Source organism: Sceloporus occidentalis, unplaced genomic scaffold (genome assembly GCF_023333645.1).
Source record: "Sceloporus occidentalis isolate IW3139 unplaced genomic scaffold, rSceOcc1.0.p SCAF_404, whole genome shotgun sequence".
In the NCBI taxonomy this organism is placed as follows: Eukaryota; Metazoa; Chordata; class Lepidosauria; order Squamata; family Phrynosomatidae; genus Sceloporus; species Sceloporus occidentalis.
In genome coordinates, this window is record NW_028317384.1 from 116,625 (window position 1) to 130,000 (window position 13,376).

Consider the following 13,376-nt stretch of genomic DNA (forward strand, 5'->3'; position numbering starts at 1 on the left):
GTACCAACCAACACCCGCGCCGGACGCCCGCTACCCACCAACACCCGTGCAGGACGCCCGCTACCCGCCGGTACCAACCAACACCCGCGCCAGACGCCCGCTACCCGCCGGTACCCACCAACACCCGCGCCGGACGCCCGCTACCTGCCGGTACCCACCAACACCCGCGCCGGACGCCCGCTACCCGCCGGTACCCAGCAACACCCGCGCCAGACGCCCGCTACCCACCAACACCCGCGCAGGATGCCCGCTACCCGCCGGTACCAACCAACACCCGCGCCGGACGCCCGCTACCCCCCGGTACCCACCAACACCCGCTACCCACCGGTACCCACCAACACCCGCGCCGGACGCCTGCTATCCACCGGTACCCACCAACACCCGCGCCAGACGCCCGCTACCCACCAACACCCGCGCAGGATGCCCGCTACCCGCCGGTACCAACCAACACCCGTGCAGGACGCCCGCTACCCGCCGGTACCCACCAACACCCGCGCCGGACGCCCGCTACCCGCCGGTACCCACCAACACCCGCGCCAGACGCCCGCTACCCACCAACACCCGCGCAGGATGCCCGCTACCCGCCGGTACCAACCAACACCCGCGCCGGACGCCCGCTACCCCCCGGTACCCACCAACACCCGCTACCCACCGGTACCCACCAACACCCGCGCCGGACGCCTGCTATCCACCGGTACCCACCAACACCCGCGCCAGACGCCCGCTACCCACCAACACCCGCGCAGGATGCCCGCTACCCGCCGGTACCAACCAACACCCGCGCCGGACGCCCGCTACCCCCCGGTACCCACCAACACCCGCTACCCACCGGTACCCACCAACACCCGCGCCGGACGCCTGCTATCCACCGGTACCCACCAACACCCGCGCCGGACGCCCGCTACCCGCCGGTACCCACCAACACCCGCGCCAGACGCCCGCTACCCACCAACACCCGCGCAGGATGCCCGCTACCCGCCGGTACCAACCAACACCCGCGCCGGACGCCCGCTACCCCCCGGTACCCACCGGTACCCACCAACACCCGCGCCGGACGCCTGCTATCCACCGGTACCCACCAACACCCGCGCCGGACGCCTGCTATCCACCGGTACCCACCAACACCCGCGCCGGACGCCCGCTACCCGCCGGTACCCACCAACACCCGCGCCAGACGCCCGCTACCCACCAACACCCGCGCAGGATGCCCGCTACCCGCCGGTACCAACCAACACCCGCGCCGGACGCCCGCTACCCCCCGGTACCCACCGGTACCCACCAACACCCGCGCCGGACGCCTGCTATCCACCGGTACCCACCAACACCCGCGCCGGACGCCTGCTATCCACCGCTACTCGCCGGGGCTTCCTACCTTCTGGATCAGTAAGACGATGATGGGGATGAGCTGACTCCGCTCCTGCTCCAGGCTGAAAAGCGTCCGCGGCGTCCGGATGAAAACCTTGGTGAGCCCGTAGGCCACGTCGTCCTGGAAATCGTGTTGTTCGATCAGAGCTCTGGTGGCTTCTTCGTCTGAGTCCATGAGGTGGTTGGGCCAGGTGTACTCACAGGTCATTTTATACCTACGGGAAGAGGACACGCAGGTCTCACACTCATTTAACCACAAGATATACAGGGGGCTGGCTCGCTGATTTATCTATACATTATACAGGGGCCGGTCACTGATTTATCTATACATTATACAGGGGGTCGGCTCGCTGATTTATCTATACATTATACAGGGGCCGGTCACTGATTTATCTATACATTATACAGGGGGCCGGTCACTGATTTATCTATACATTATACAGGGGCCGGTCACTGATTTATCTATACATTATACAGGGGGCCGGTCACTGATTTATCTATACATTATACAGGGGGCCGGTCACTGATTTATCTATACATTATACAGGGGGCCGGTCACTGATTTATCTATACATTATACAGGGGGCCGGTCACTGATTTATCTATACATTATACAGGGGGCCGGTCACTGATTTATCTATACATTATACAGGGGGCCGGTCACTGATTTATCTATACATTATACAGGGGGCCGGTCACTGATTTATCTATACATTATACAGGGGCCGGTCGCTGATTGATCTATACATTATACAGGGGGCCGGTCACTGATTTAACTATACATTATACAGGGGGTCAGCTCACTGATTTATCTATACATTATACAGGGGGCCGGTCACTGATTTATCTATACATTATACAGGGGCCGGTCGCTGATTGATCTATACATTATACAGGGGGCCGGTCACTGATTTATCTATACATTATACAGGGCCGGCTGGTACCTCTGTAGGAAGCGCTCGTAGGGCTGTCTGTAGGCGAAGCCGGCTCTCCGCACGCGCACGTTCTCCAGCAGACCCAGATACTCCACCTGGTGCCGGCAGCGCCGCTCATCGAACAGAGCCGGGGACTTCTGGTCGTTGGGTTTAATGCAGCGAATGTAATACGGCTCCTGCGAGAGACGGGCGGCCGGTGAGAAGAACATGCGCGGGTCTTTAAACAACACATTGAGTTAAATCATGCTTTTTACGTCTCTATGACGAGGGCGTCCGGGCTCAACCCAGATAGCAGTGGGCTCCTCAGACACGTGGCCCACATGGCAGATCCATCGTTGCTGATTGATTCAAGCAGGGTTGGGGAGGGGATAAGAGAGAACCTCAGGACAGGGAACAGATTGCCCCCCTTTGCCCCACATCTCAGCATCCCTGAACACGTCTCTGATAAAAGCCCCCTGATGTTGGTCTCCGGCTGGGAATGCCTGAGACCCCAGAGTGATGAGAGTGCGGGGGGGGGGTAATTAATGCCTCTGTGCCTGGGGGGCTCTGTGAATTGTTTCACAGCTCTCTCTCCGTTTATCACACGCCAGAGATCCCGGAGCGTTTTCTGTCACCTCGCAGAGCGTCACACGCTCTCATTCCACGCGCTCTCATTCCACGCGCTCTCATTCCACGCGCTCTCATTCCACGCACTCTCATTATCGTGACTTACAACCCCACAAAAGCCAACGATTTACATTTTTTAGCCTTTTTTTTTTTTCGAGAAAACTGTGCTAATAACGGAATACGAGAAGCAGCAGCGAGAGTCTGACGGAGAGAGAGAGAGGCTGATGGTGTGAAGGTGGGGAGTATCATGGATGGAACATGGAGGGAGGCAGGTGGAGGGAAGCTGAAGAGGGTGGAGGGAGGCTGGGGAGAGGAGGGCGTTTGGGGAGAGGAGGGTGGAGGGCGTTTGGGGGGAGGCGGGTGGAGGGCGTTTGGGGGGAGGCGGGTGGAGGGCATTTGGGGGAGGCGGGCGGACAGCGTTTGGGGAGAGGTGGGTGGAGGGAAGCTGGGATGAGGCGGGTGGAAGGAGGCTGGGGAGAGGAGGGCGTTTGGGGAAAGGAGGGTGGAGGGCGGTTAGAGGAGGGCATTTGGGGGAGGCGGGCGTTTGAGGAGAGGCGGGTGGAGGGCGTTTGAGGAGAGGCGGGTGGAGGGCGTTTGAGGAGAGACGGGTGGAGGGCGTTTAGTTCTTTCTGGTCTATGACTCTCTGTGTCAAAACAGCATTTTGGGGCCATCTGTCCCAATCTGATGCTGGGTTAGAAGCGTCCGTCTGAACCTCTCCCCCTTCTCTAGCAGAATCCCTCCATGCATTGCACCCCCTCTGCACTCCACCCCCACCAGCACTTGTTATGTTACTATTTATTATCAGATTGTCAGTGAGAAGTGATTTACAGCCCCCCCCCCCACCGGTTTAACACGTTAGACAAGAAGGTAAATTATCAGGTTTTATGAAATCAGCCACTAAAAATAACCGCGAGTGCGAGACGCCGATTCATGAGGGCCGATTCCCGAGGGCCAAATCCCGAGAGCCGATTCCCGAGGGCCGATTCCCGAGAGCCGATTCCCGAGGGCCAAATCTCGAGAGCCGATTCCCGAGGGCCGATTCCCGAGAGCCGATTCCCGAGGGCCAAATCTCGAGAGCCGATTCCCGAGAGCCGATTCCCGAGGGCCGATTCCCGAGAGCCGATTCCCGAGGGCCAAATCTCGAGAGCCGATTCCCGAGAGCCGATTCCCGAGGGCCGATTCCCGAGAGCCGATTCCCGAGGGCCAAATCTCGAGAGCCGATTCCCGAGGGCCGATTCCCGAGAGCCGATTCCCGAGGGCCGATTCCCGAGAGACCGTGGTGACTGGCGGCGGCTCATAGACCCGGTCGAGCTCTGTGGCCCCCGAGTGCATGATGATATCATACGCTGCCTCCGCTCGATCCCTCCTAGAACCCCCGGCAGACATTATCGGGTTTTTGATGAGATCATAACTCACGTCTATGATCCTCTAGCTGATTTTGGGTTTGGGGGTCCGCATTAAAATCGGTCCAAAGCCCCAGAGCCCCCATTTTTTTGTTTTGTTGGCAGCCGGAGGAAATCTTTAACCTCCGTCCGAGGACTGATTGGCCAAATAGATTGGCGGACCAGATACAGAGTTGGACCAGCGGGCCGGTACGAGGACTTAATGCTGAGGATTATGGGAGAAAAGTCCGTGACCCAGCAGAGGCTTCGGATAATCCCAGCTGTGAGGAGAAGATGACCAGGAATGGACAGTCAGAAGGACGCGTAGATTAGTAACGCCGTTATCATCGGCCCCTCATCTCCGGGTCCCGGCCCTCCTCTCATTGTCCTCTTTCTAGTTTGGGTCATTCCTTCATAAGTCATTAATCCTCCAACACCCTGTCCATACCCGGCCCTTATCCCTCCTTAACTCCTCGATCTCCGTGACATGTTCCAGTGATGGTCCCACCATCATCCCTCCCAAACCTCTCCGGTATCACCATTTCTATTTGCTGCCATGTCATTATCCCTCTCACACCATCAGACCCCCCCATCATCACCCCCCACCCCATGTCATTATCCCTCTCACACCATCAGACCACCCCATCATCACCCCCCACCCCATGTCATTATCCCTCTCACACCATCAGACCACCCCATCATCACCCCCCACCCCATGTCATTATCCCTCTCACACCATCAGACCACCCCATCATCACCCCCCACCCCATGTCATTATCCCTCTCACACCATCAGACCCCCCCATCATCACCCCCCACCCCATGTCATTATCCCTCTCACACCATCAGACCCCCCCATCATCACCCCCCCACCCCATGTCATTATCCCTCTTACACCATCATACGCACCCCATCATCGCCCCCCCCACCCCATGTCATTATCACTCTCACATCATTAGACCCCCCCCATAATCGCCCCCACCCCATGTCATTATCCCTCTCACACCATCAGACCCCCCCATCATCACCCCCCCACCCCATGTCATTATCCCTCTCACACCATCAGACCCCCCCATCATCGCCCCCCCACCCCATGTCATTATCCCTCTTTCACCATCATACCCACCCCATCATCGCCCCCCCCCCACCCCATGCCATTATCCCTCTTACACCATTAGAACAGCCCCCATCATCACCCTCCCCACCCAATGTCATTATCCCTTTCAATTTCCCAGAATCCCATTGGATGTTCTTAGCCCCGCACCACATCATCATCCTTTCCCCCTCCTGACCTGTCATCATCCCCACGTTCTCAGACCCAAATCTACTCCAACCCCCCCAAATGTATATTTATAAATTATATATCTGTATATCTCATAATTAGCATTAAAACCCAAACTACAGGATGTCAGCCCCGCTCAAAGGGTTAATTTATGGAGGCAACAGAGGCTGTTCCACCCCCCTTTTCTTAAAGCCCATTAGCGGGGATTACGTTAATTGCCTGGATGGGGCTTTTAAAGGATTTTACCTTCTTTGCTTTAACTCTTAAAACGCTCAATGCAAATATTAACCCCAAATCTCCAGCTCCGGTGTGCAATTATCATCTTTGTGGGACATGTCTACTTAACCATCATGCCAGGAGCTGGTCCTGCAGTCCCCTCGCCACCGCATCAATACCCTATAACTGACCCTACGCCTTTTAACCCATTAACTGCAGGGGGACGGGAATGCTCTATATGATCAAACCACTGAATTCTCTTCCTTCCAGTTACTGAAAGGGTTAACATTGTTTTAATGTATATGGGGTCTGACGATGAGCTGCCCCCGGTCTCCGACGAGACCCCCGACGAGGCTCCGTATGAGTCCCGAATTCCTGCAGCTGCAATATAACAATCCGAGCGCAAGGAGGTCATGGACACTCTCCAAACGGGTGCCGGTGGGCATTACTGGGTGACCCGCGGGGTAACTGGTCAAGAAAGGGTATAGGGAAAACTCACTCGGGTCTTTGCACTTATCTTGGACTGGTTTGAGAGGGTAGTAGATTAGTGGAAAAGCCTCCCAGCAGCAGTGGTAGAGGGTAATACAGTGAGGGTATTAAACATGCATGGGATAGACAGACGGCTCCTGAATTTAAGACCAACGACTGATTAAGGTTTGAGTCGTTACAGCAGGAGAAGCGGGCGACTAGACGGGGGCCGGAGGGGGCCGACCTGCCGGGGGGTTCTGGGTTTCTGTGGTCTCTAGAATTGTTCTTTTTTAGTTTTTTTGGACCAGAAATGGTTTTCTTTAGAAATTGGTTGGTTTTAAACACCCAGATGGACTTGCGGTGAGTATTTACGGCGGTCTTTCCCGTATAAATGATTCGTCCGTCAGTTGGCGGAGTCACCGTAGATATTTTGGGGGTCTAGCTCTGTGGGGGGGGATATTTGCCTCCTACACGCCTAAATCTGGCCCATATAATAACAGCGTGAGGGGCCGCGGACGGACACGCTGCCACTGCGCGACTGAAGCTATTTTTGCGTGTTGCAGAGAACACGCGTGGGCCGGAGATGGTAGCGGGGATCGGCAGGCATTAAAGTGACAGGACCCGGAAGGGGTTAATACGGATTCTATAAGAAGAAGCGAATATCCGTGTCACAAAAATAATAAATGAATAATATCTATTCCTTATTATAGAAAGAGCCCGTTGTACCACGCTGCAGTATATGACGGCGCTATATCAATCAATAAATACTGTTTATTATTAGATAATGTTTGATAGTAAATTATTATATATTATTTAATATCAAATATCATTAATGTTCTTATTATAATTTATAATAATTGATAATAAATATTTAATAAATAATAAATAATAGCGTTAATAATATTTAATAATAATAATGTCAGATAATATTTGATATTAAATAATAATAATAATAATTAGTGAGATAACATCCAGCTCGACCTGTAGTGAACAGACCTCTTTCTAGCCCCGGACCCCTATATTCAGTGAATCCCCCCGCACGGCGGCCTCCGAACCCCCACTTTTTCCTGGTCTTTTGTGTAAACATGGCGGCCGCAGCTCGTCCTCACGTGGCCCTACGGGGCCCGGCGTGATACCAACCAATGAACGGCTCTGTCTCTATTTATCTATCCCTGTCAGTGACTAATCCTGTAATAGCCCCTCCACTCCCACTCACACTCCCACTCCCAGCTGCTGACGTCAAGGGGACACTTATCAACCATACCTAGTGGCCCTTTGCATTGGGTTTAACCCTTTCCCTCCGTACTAAGACAGGGAATATTTCGATGAATGGTCCAGAGGGGTTAAACGGCCCAGAGCGCTCACGCTGGGACTGGAGGTTCGGGATTCCGGCGGTTTACCCGCGAGCTGCTCTGGTTTCCCGGGGCGACGGCGTTAATTCTTCGCATCAGTTTGTAATTTCCGTGCACAGAATGAACGCCGATCTAACGCCAGATTCCGAAACTCTGACCCCCCCATCAGCTGATTGTAAGCTCTTGTGAACAGCAGCCTAATGCCCCAGGTATTTAATCCGTCCCCGTGTAAAATCGCAGCCACGTCCTCTACGCGCAACGCAGAGGGCAACAAACGCACTGTTACCCCCGGCTAGACTGTATCAGATAATGCGGGGTAATAGGGGGACTTTACAGCAGTTAGCAGAATCTTCCTGTGCTTTAAGGGGTTAAGCATATGCTGCAGAAAATATGATAAATACTCTTCTCTCCCCGTTGCCACGGCAGCCGGGACCCCGAAGGATTCTCTTTCTCTGCTTCTTGTATTTGATTTGTCAGCCAAGGATTCTGAGGATGATGTGGAGGCAGCGAGCGAAGGGGTAACAGAGCCAGACCACCGGCAGCCCAACACTCAGCCAGCACGCTGGGGGTCTATTGGGGGTCCGGGCAAGAATAACCCCAGTGAAAATGAACTCTCAGGCTATTCGCCTACAGTATTGCCCCTCTCTCTGGGGTAATTCACCCAGGTCACTCATCACAGTGTTTGTAATGTAATGCACAGAGGTTTCACTTTACTGAGAGGGTGGTAGATAAGTGGAACAGCCTCCCCGCAGAGGTGGTAGAGGGTAATACAGTGAGGGGATTAAACATGCATGGGATAGACATACGGAATAAGAAGTATATAGAATTTGCCCCAGACAGGGGCATTAAGAGGCGGATGACAGGCGGATGATCATTTTGCTCGCGGCCGCTTACCTTACTGGCCAGATTCCCCACCAAGGCGATCATGGAGCTCCGGAAGAGCGCGGCGGCTGTCGGGGGTCTCTTGGTCACCTCACTGATGCTCAGCTGCCCCTCCGGCCACATATCCCTCAGAACGGGGTCTCTGCTGGGAGGAGACGGGAAACGGCGTTTATGGGGGTTTCATTATTGGCGTTGTTTGCGTACGAGCCGGGGTAACGGGGTTCAGGGGTCCGGGGGGTTACAGGGGGTCAGGTTTAGGACCGCTCCCGGCGCGGTCTCTTTCTTGGTGGTCCCAGAGCAGAGGGGCCCGGGGGGACGCACATTGGGGGGTCTGCAGAATCCCCTCCAATGATTTTATAGAAGAGACCCCGCAAACATTTAAAGGGACCTCGCAGCAACGACTCACAACAATCCCTCCGCTCGGCCGTCATCCTGCCCCCCCCTGCAAGCCGAGGACCCGGGGGGGGGCACACAAGCCCGGGTGCGGGGGGGATTCTGATAAGGGCAATAGCAGGGGGGGCACCAGGTGGAGTATCTGGGTCTGCTGGAGAACGTGCGGAGAGCCGGCTTCACCTACAGACAGCCCTACGAGCGCTTCCTACAGAGGTACCAGCCGGCCCTTTATAATGTATAGATAAATCAGTGACCGGCCCCTGTATAATGTATAGATAAATCAGTGACCGGCCCCCTGTATAATGTATAGATAAATCAGTGACCGGCCCCTGTATAATGTGTAGATAAATCAGTGACCGGCCCCCTGTATAATGTATAGATAAATCAGTGACCGGCCACCTGTATAATGTATAGATAAATCAGTGACCAGCCCCCTGTATAATGTATAGATAAACCAGCAAGCCGGCCCCCTGTATAATGTATAGATAAATCAGTGACCGGCCCCTGTATAATGTATAGATAAATCAGTGACCGGCCCCCTGTATAATGTATAGATAAATCAGTGACCGGCCCCCTGTATAATGTATAGATAAACCAGCGAGCTGGCCCCCTGTATAATGTATCGATAAATCAGTGACCGGCCCCTGTATAGTGTATATACTATACAATGTATAGTTAAAGTGTGGCAATCACCCCGCAGACCCCTCACCTGTGGTAAAGTAACCGTTTGAAGTCCTGGAATAACGTGTCTTTGTTCTTGTCCAGAAATCCTTCCACGGAATATCTGCGGAGAAACAAACGGCAAATAAAATATTTAAAAATAAAAAACAATAAAATTATTTATAAAGAACGATATTTTCCACGTGAGATTTCAGGCCGGCGGAAGGCACCAAGTGAGGATGGGGGGTGCTTTGTTTTTATAATATTTTGAATAAAATGAGCTTTATTTGGATTCATTTGAAAATAACAAACATTTAAATCCATAAAGAAAAAAGGAGGAGAAAAATTACAACAAGAGACCGGAATCTAACACTAGAGAGTCGGAGACTGAGATGGAACGGAAGGGAGTGGTGGATACGTGGAGCAGCTTCCCAGCAGAAGTGGTAGAGGGTAATACAGTGAGGGGATACTCACGTCACGTCCCCAGCGTAATGTTTGATGCGGAAATCCCGGTTGAAAGCCATGGACTTGTCGGCGGTGGAGAGCTGGGGAGGAATCAGACATTTATAATCATCGCAGCTTCAACAGAACGAAACCTGAAGAAAATCTCCCGAATTCCTTTATAAAGATCTGAAGCTGAACGACGCGGATATCGGTGGCAGCCCGTGGCAGAGCCAGCATTCATCAACCCCCCACCCCTACAAAAGACTGCCTGAACCAATCAGCATCTGCCATGGAAGACATGCCCCGTCTCCTCGCTTGAGTCCTGCACCGGTGAGAACCCGAGATACACACTGAGTCAGCCACTAGGAACGCCAGCGCCAGGGCAGCGGATCCGGGCCCCTCACCTTCCTGCTTGTGTAATGGGGGTGTCGGCCCAGCCTGCTGTTCATGGACTCCAGGAAGATGGTGTCGGTGACGTCGCCGGCGGTCAGACACGCTTCGTCCAGAATGGAGATCATCCCCTTGTGGGGCTTTTCCACCAGATCCACGATGATCTGATTGTTAAAGTAATCGATCTGCGGGCGAGAACCCCGGAACCTGAATAACCCGCTGGCATATCAGCCCCCCATCCGGTCGCCCGTTTCTCCTGCTGTAAAGACTCAAACCTTAATCAGTCGTTGGTCTCGTCTTAGATTCAGGAGCCGTATGTCTATCCCATGCATGTTTAATCCCCTCACTGTATTACCCTCTACCACCTCTGCTGGGAGGCCGTTCCACTTATCTACCACCCTCTCAATTATGTTCTTTTTTTTAAATTGTTTTATTTTTTCACTACTATTAAAAATCACTCTTATTGGAGATGATGTGAGCTCGAAGCTGATTGGCTGGCACGCTGCCGCCTCCCGCGCATGTCCGCCTGAGACCTACGTGCTGCCAGACGATGCCCTCTCGCTGGTATTCGTCCTGCTCCTGGCGGAGGATCAGCTCTATGAACAGCTGCTGCAGCTTCTCGTTGCAGTAATTGATGCAGAACTGCTCGAAGCTGGGGAGGAATCACAGAAAACCCGAACGTTATGACTCGGTGATGCTGAGAGTGATAGGAGTTACTGTGCTGCAGCAGTTACATACAGCTGTTACCATAGCTACACGCTACACACGTACAACACCCGCTAACAGATACCGCGGAGCTGCAGGGGGCGCTATACAGAATGCCCCCCGAAGACTCGCCGCGATGGGGCAGAAGGGGCAGAGAGCCGGGGCAACAATATTCTGCGTCACGGAGACACGGGGACAGACAGAAATAAACACAATTAGCTGCCTCCTCGCTGTGAATAAAGGAGTCCTCCCTGCGGAATCCGCCGCCACGCGCTCCGGAGCTACAGAGGCTGACCTCGGGAGTCTCTTTCTGTTAGTTTTTCCTCCCCGGCTCACCTGTTATTATCGAAGATCTCGAAGCCGTAGATGTCCAGGACCCCGATCACCGTGTTCTTGCCGTGGATTCGCCCGTCGTAATCTTTCACTTCTATCACGCTGTTTATGCGTCCGACGATCCAGCAGAAGAGCCTCTCGTAAAAAGCCTGAGAAAAGCAGCAACAGCCTCAAACGGGGGCCACGCGCAACGGGGGCCACGCGCAACGGGGGCCACGCGCAACGGAGCCCACGGAGCCACGGCCCCCATTCAAAACGGAGCCCACGAGCCACGCAAAACAGATCAATTTGTGGGAAATTTCCCCAAAGTTTTTCTCATGATGAAGCGTGGCGGATTATACCGCCTGGGGCAGGAAATAACGCTACGGATGGGAAGCCATGGCTGGTAACTGATGTTGATCGTGGATCAGCCACCCAGCTGCCGTTTCTCCCATCTATTACACCCCGGCCCCCGCGGCCGAGTCTTTCCCGGTACCTTGGCGCAGGCGTCTCTGCCGTAGCCGGCCTCCTTGGCGCTGTGACCTTTCTCGATGAGCTCTCCCCCTCCTGCCGCCATCGTCCGGTACAGCAGAGTCTTCCGGATGCTCTCAGCCTCGCAGCCGGTCAGCTCGGCAACCACGGACACGAGCTCGGCACTCTCTATGGTCACGGAGTCCTCCTGAACCGCGAAGCGCATGTTACCCTGCACACGGCACACGGGGGTTACCGCACTGTACACAGAAAACCTCGTACTAATGTCTTCATCAGGGTCATCAACTTTACTGAGAGGGTGGTAGATAAGTGAAACAGCCTCCCAGCAGAAGTGGTAGAGGCTAATACAGTGAGGGGATTAAACATGCATGGGATAGACATACGGCTCCTGAATCTAAGACGAAACCAACGGCTGATTAAGGATTGAGTCTTTACAGCCGAGGCGGGGGCCGCCGGGGGCCGATCAGCCGGCAGGGTCTGGGTTTCTGTGTATGAAGCCGGATAATTGGCTAAAGGTTTTGGGGTAAATCCGTTGGGGGGGGGGTTGTCTTCTCACCAGATGCAGAATGGCTGCCAGGATCCTGTAGATGGAATCCACCTCGTCGTTGCTGAACCCGATGACCCGGAGAGACTCGGCCACCGACTTATAACCGGACTTATCGTTAATCAGCAACTGGAAGGAAACGATAAGAGGAGCGATCAAACGCGGAGCGCACACAGGGCCCGTCCACAGGGCCAATCCACAGGGCCAATCCACGGGAACAGATACCAAGATACCGCATTGGCCCGATTACAGGCCGCACCCTTAAAGTTTGGTGCTATTTTAAAGAAAAAATTATTTTTAAAGAAAAAATAAATAGTGGAACGGTAAAAAAAAGTATTTTATCCAACGAACAGGAATCCATGGATTGGAACATTTTTGGTATCTATCAGTTTGTCAGCATCTGTTATATACAGACAGAAAACCAATGGCCATTTTCAGCCCCCCTTACCCCCTTAATTCATAATGCACCTTACTTATAGAAATGCCCCCCAGACTTACCAACGCACCCCCAGACTCCCCGGTGTCTAGTGGGGGCAGCCGGTGGACATTTTAAACCTCCGCTGCTGCCTGGCACCTCCCGGGGCTTCCATGACAGAGCGACGGAAGGTCATGTGACGCCGGCGCTCCATCATAGAAGCCCCAGCGGAAGTCCCGGTCCACCGGGTCCTAACCGTAAAGAAAAAAGAAAAAAACAAAACACCCGCCCGGCACCCAGAACTGCAAATACCGGTAACTCTTTCCCGTCTTCCTGCATCATAACAAACAGCCAAGCGCTGGGGCATTTACTGTAAGAATAAAGTATTTATTTACCCCGTTTAATTTATAAAGCCGTTTCCTGCTGTTTCTATACACATTATCGGGGTTTTTAGGGCTGTAGAACCCTGCGATCCCCTCATACCCAGCAAACATTCTGACCTCCTAGAATAGAGGGGCATCAGGGGGGAGAGA

General features: G+C 53.9%; 1 pseudogene; it reads right to left on the minus strand.

Moving 5' to 3' along the window:
* Window positions 1-13,376, minus strand: part of LOC149272865 (unconventional myosin-Ig-like) — a 36,875-nt pseudogene that overhangs the window by 17,274 nt on the left and 6,225 nt on the right.